Below are 5,698 nucleotides of genomic sequence, written 5' to 3' on the forward strand. Positions count from 1 at the left end.
TAGGAGGATAATGCTACACCACGATTTTGAATCAGAAGAGAGATTTCAAGAACTGGCAGATTTATTCACTCTATCAATAACTGTTTTATCCAGGCATCATAAGAGATTTGCCTTTTCTATTGATTCATGGATTGATCCAAACAATTCTTTGAATGGGGTATTCAAACCTGGTGGCATGGAATTTTAAAACGATATCTTATTGTCGGTTGGTTCTACTTCCTATTTTTTATGGAAGAGAATGAATCTTTTTTATCGAAGGATCAGAAAAAAAGGTCCGGATCTGGTGGAATGATTTGAAGAGCCAAACCAAAAAATAGTGCAGGTTTATACAAGTCAATATGAATGGAGGCGCCAATCTAATATAGATTGATCCGAAATCTGATTCAAATCCAACATAGCACCCATAGGTACACAAGAAATGGTATTGAATCGATTCCTTTAACAACAACTGACCGCAACTTCAAATATGGAATTCAAAGGGATCAAAGGAAAGGATACTCTGAAACTATAGAATCCCACGAAATATATGATCGAATCAAGACTATTCAAAATTTGAAAAAAAAGAGTCAGAAGAGATGGTTTGATCCTCTTATTTTTTTTTCTCGAACCAAGAGATCCATGAATCAGATCCTGATGCATATAGATACAAATGGTCCACTGGGAGCAAGAATTTCTAGAAATACTCGTTTCTGAGCAGAAGAGCCGTTTTCAAGTAGTGCCTGATCGATTTACGTATTTATAATCAATATCTGATTGATTGGGTCTCGAGGTTATCGGACAAAAGATTTGTCTAAGCCACTCGCTTTTTGTCCAAGCGCTCTTTTGCCCAATCACTTCCTTTTTTGTTTGGCTTTTCGTCAACATCCCCATTCATAGGTCCGAGATCTACATCTATGAATTGAAAGGTCCGAATGATCCAGTTTTAATCCATTAGTTCAACCCGTTCATTTGCGCACTGAAACCTTCTTATTTGATGATCAACAGACTACGTAAAATCAACTCCTGATCACCGATAAACAATAGACCATTGTTCAATAAGATACCAAAGTGGATGATTTAATTCATTCCATACTAGAAATACCCAGGAATCCTCGATAACGACGTATCTTGCTTCAATGATATTCCACGATCAATGGTTGAATTGTTTAATCCCCAGAAACTATTCTATAGAAGTTCATTGAGATCTTCTTTATAAGTTTTTTGTATCCAATCATCTTTAATAATCCAATACCTACTCTGTCGGCCAACAAAAGATTCTCTAGTGAAAAGGCCCGCATCAATAATTAAGGATTCTTTACGTATGGACAATTCCTCAATATCTTGTTCATTCGCAACAAAATACTTTGTGCGCTTGCAAAAAAAAACACGCTTTTTGGGGAGAGATACTATTCTAGCAATCGAGCTGCGGTATTCAACATATTCAATGCAATGCTTTTCCACGCGGTGATTGTAAACGTATAATCCTCAATGTAAAATCTTTCCATTTTCCAAGTCGATCCAATCCATCTGTTCGTAGAGCTCATTTACTCGATCGCAGACATTCTTTTGAAACACCCTCTGAATAGAGGGACAAACAGTCGACGAAAGAACCATTATCAACCTCTTCAGATATGAATCATCTGATTCAAGGAAGAACTGTATCGTTATCTCAAATTTCAATTCAAACATGGGTTTGATTCACACCCATGTTATGAGAAATATTTACCATCCGAAAAGAGGAAAAAATGAGTCTTTGTCTAAAGAAATAAAAGGAGAAAGTACAGATGGTTATGAATCCTCAACGAGATAGTGTTCATTCAAAATCCCTCTCAAAATGGAATCTATTCAAAATATTATGCCATGGTTCCTTACTTCGACAGGGGTACAGATATCATGGAAGTTTTACTAGATTTCAGACCTTACTGTTTGCTATCAAGAAAGCAGTCAAAATTTAGAACCATTTTTCACGATATTGCGTATGATTCAAATATATCATATGAATTCTTCAGAAAAAAATTCTGTCTTCCACAAAGGAATCGACAAGTGAGATTGAGTAAAGTCAGCTGGACTCTTCAACCGAAGAAATGATCTGTCGAAATACCAGAGGCTACCATTATATTCAATAAGATCTGTTATTAAAATGTTCTGGGAGTTCCTCGCGCAACCTTCTCTTCTTCTTTGTTAACAAGACTCTGCTTGTAATATTTTCATTCTCTCTTTGCCTTTTTGCCCTGAAAGAGGCTACAGACAGAGTTCAGTGTTGTCAAATCTTTATTTATCTCATCATCTACGACGAGCTGCAGTGCCTTGGATAGGTATCCTACATCTTGAACCGGGAATTTTCTCTGCTCTTGAAACAATTAGGAGATTCTCTAGTGGTAACATGTTGGGTGGTGGTCCCGCTTAGTGGGTCAAATCAATACGCCTTAAGAAGAAATATTTGAATATAAATCTCATCGATACCATCGATCTGGAAGAAGTATCACGTAATGCATCCCATCAATCAGGTCCTACTTTTTCGAAATACGAGACATCTAAGTCATATGAAGGAAGATTTATTCATTGATGGCGAAAGAAAACGTGAACGGGGACTGGATTACTGATGAAATAGAATCCTGGGTTGCAAACAGCGATTCGATTTCGATGACAAAAGACAATTCTTGGTTCGGGTTCAACTTAACGACAAGAAAAAGGATTTGATCAAATTTTATTGAGTTCGATCCATAGTGTGATCATTTCAAAGAATGACTCTGGTTATCAAATGATTGAACAACCGGGAGCAATTTACTTACGACATTTTAGCTGACATTCATAAAAAGTATCTAATGAATTATGAGTTCAATACATCCTCTTTAGCAGAAAGACGGATATTCCCTTGCTCATTATCAGACACCACTATTCACAAACTTCGTGGGGCTAATAGTTTGCATTTCCCATCTCATGGAAAAACCCTTTTGCTCCGCTTAGCTCTATCCCTCTCTAGGGGTACTTTAGTAATAGGTTCTATAGGAACTGGACGATCTTACTTGGTCAAATACCTAGCGAAAACCCTATCTTCCCTTTCATTACGGTATTTCTGAACAAGTCCCTGGATAACAAGTCTCAAGGTTTTGATAATATTGATGCCGATGCTAGTGACGATAGTGAGGTTAAAGACGATATTGATGCTAGTATCGATATCCTTGATATGGAGCTGGAACTGCTAACTAGCATGAATGCGCTAACTATGGATATGATGCCTGAAGATGAAGACCTACTTTATATCACCCTTCAATTCGAATTAGCAGCAATGTCTCCTTGCATAATATGGATTCCAAACATTCATGATCTGGATGTGAATGAGTCGAATTACTCATTCCCCAGGTCTATTAGTGGTCCCCTCCAGATTATGAACCAGAAATATTCTTGTTATTGCTTCGACCTCCATATTCCCCAAAGTGGATCCCGCTCTAATAGCTCCGAATAAATTAAATACGTGCATTAAGATACGAAGGCTTCTTATTCCACAACAACGAAAGCACTTTTTCACTCTTTCATATACTAGGGGATTTCACTTGAAAAGAAAATGTCCATACTAATATCTGGGTCCATAAACTATGGGTTCCAATGAGACCTTGTAGTACTCTACCAATGAGGCCCTATCGATTAGTATTACACAGAATAAACAATTATGGATACTACCAATTAGATCTGCTCTTCATAGACAAATTTGGGATTTGCGATCCCGAAAAGATCGGTCCACAGGATCATGATCCTTTCTATAAGATAGGAAGGTGTAGCACAAAAATGCGTACTTTTAAGTAATTGCCCCATAGATCCTATATCTATCTATATGAAAAAGAAATCATGTAACGAAGTGGATTATTATTTGTACAGAACAGAAAATTGAACTGCGAAACGAGTATGAAGAAGAACGATACCCTTATCTTTTGAGTTGTTCTGCCGGATCGGTCACTCAAGATCTTTGGTCTTACCTCCGACCCGATGAAAAAAATGGGATCACTCCTTATGGACTCGTTGAGAATATCTTGGTCTAGTTCGTGGCCTATTAGAAGTGGAAGGCGCTCTGGTGGGATCCTCACGGACATGCAGTCAGTTTGATAAGGATCGAGTGACATTGCTTCTTCGACCCGAACCAAGGAATCCCTTAGATATGATGCAAATGGATCTTGTCTTTATCCGATCAGAGATTTCTATGAAAAAGACGAATCGGAGTTTGAAGAGGGGGACGAGCGGCAACAGATAGAGGAGGATTTATTCAATCACATAGTTTGGGCTCCTAGAATATGGCGCCCTTTTGGGGCTTTCTTATTTGATTGTATCGAAAGGCCCAATGAATTGGGATTTCCCATTGGTCCAGGTCATTTCGGGGCAAGCGGATCGTTTATGATGAAGAGGATGAGCTCGAAAGAGAACAGATCGGAGTTCTTGCAGAATGAACCTGCGTATACCAGACACGAGATATATCTTCCAAAGAACAAGGCCTTTTCGAATAAGCCAATTCATTTGGGACCCTGCAGATCCACTCTTTTTCCTATTCAAAGTCAGCCCTTTGTCTCTGTGTTTTCACATCGAGAATTATTTGCAGATGAAGAGATGTCAAAGGGGCTTCTTACCCCCCTCTAAAAAATCGTCCTGTGTTCCATATAAATGCTGGTTTATCAAGAAGACGCAAGAAAAGCACTTCGAATTGTTGATTAATCGCCAGAGATGGATGAACTAATCTGTTCATTATCTAATGGATCTTTCCGTTCTAATACTCTATCCGAGAGTTATCAGTATTTATCAAATCTGTTCCTATCTAACGGAACACTATTGGACTGGCAAAATGACAAAGGCATTGTTGAGAAAAAGATGGCTTTTCCCGGATGAAATGCATGATCTATGGAACAGGATAAGGATTTCATTCTGTACGCCAGAAAGATATGTGGCCATGAAAGGCGAAGGAAGGCTGGAATGCCAACAGGCGTCTATTATTGAATTCACCCGACCCGACAGTACCCGTTTGGGGAACGTCCAGTACCAAAGTCACTGAATGGGTAAGTCGCCAATCCCTAAAACGGACTATGTAATGCTACAATGTACTTTATCTGCTGGGTTACGGGCGGTCATTTTACTAGTTATAATCTACCCTTGTGTGATCTCTGGCGGAATACAGCATCGGGCAGAAAAAGAGGTATGACGATTTAAAGTTATTCCATTCATTAGATAGAGAAGATGACCAAGATTTCGTGATCCGCTTTGCCAACTTATTCCAAGAGAGCTCGGATCGAATCGGTATTGCTATCCGAGCTCTCTTATTGAATTGCTCATTCAGTTGTTGTTCTCAATATTATATTCTGAAGAGACTCGAACTCCCACGCTCTTAGCACAAGATTTTGAGTCTCAAGTGTCTACCATTTCACCACCAAGGCATCTTGAAAGGAATCATATTCCATGAATAAGGATATCTATCTAGTGTGATGTATGGAATATATGATAAAAGTGGAGTGTTGAGTACTTTCATTGATCATCGCTCATTCCAGCCTGAATTGACATCCAATTGCCTTCGATTTGAATTATCCGGAGAATGCCTTATATAGATATCCACATATCAAATATAGATATCCAATATATCAAAAAGATGGACAATCAAAACCTATTTCTCGATTCAATAGAAGCCCAAAGAGGTGAATAGGGTCCCAAATAACAGAGATATGTAAAAAGTATCCGATTACGC

General features: G+C 38.4%; 2 pseudogenes; both read left to right on the forward strand.

Moving 5' to 3' along the window:
* The first annotated feature begins 418 nt into the window (after positions 1-418).
* LOC145064508 (protein Ycf2 pseudogene) lies at positions 419-934 on the forward strand (annotated as a pseudogene).
* A 198-nt stretch (positions 935-1,132) lies between these two features.
* On the forward strand, positions 1,133-4,605 carry LOC145064509 (protein Ycf2 pseudogene; annotated as a pseudogene).
* Positions 4,606-5,698: the final 1,093 nt, after the last annotated feature.

This window comes from Lactuca serriola, chromosome 7 (assembly GCF_051521515.1).
Source record: "Lactuca serriola cultivar US96UC23 chromosome 7, Lser_US96UC23_V15, whole genome shotgun sequence".
NCBI lineage: Eukaryota > Viridiplantae > Streptophyta > Magnoliopsida > Asterales > Asteraceae > Lactuca > Lactuca serriola.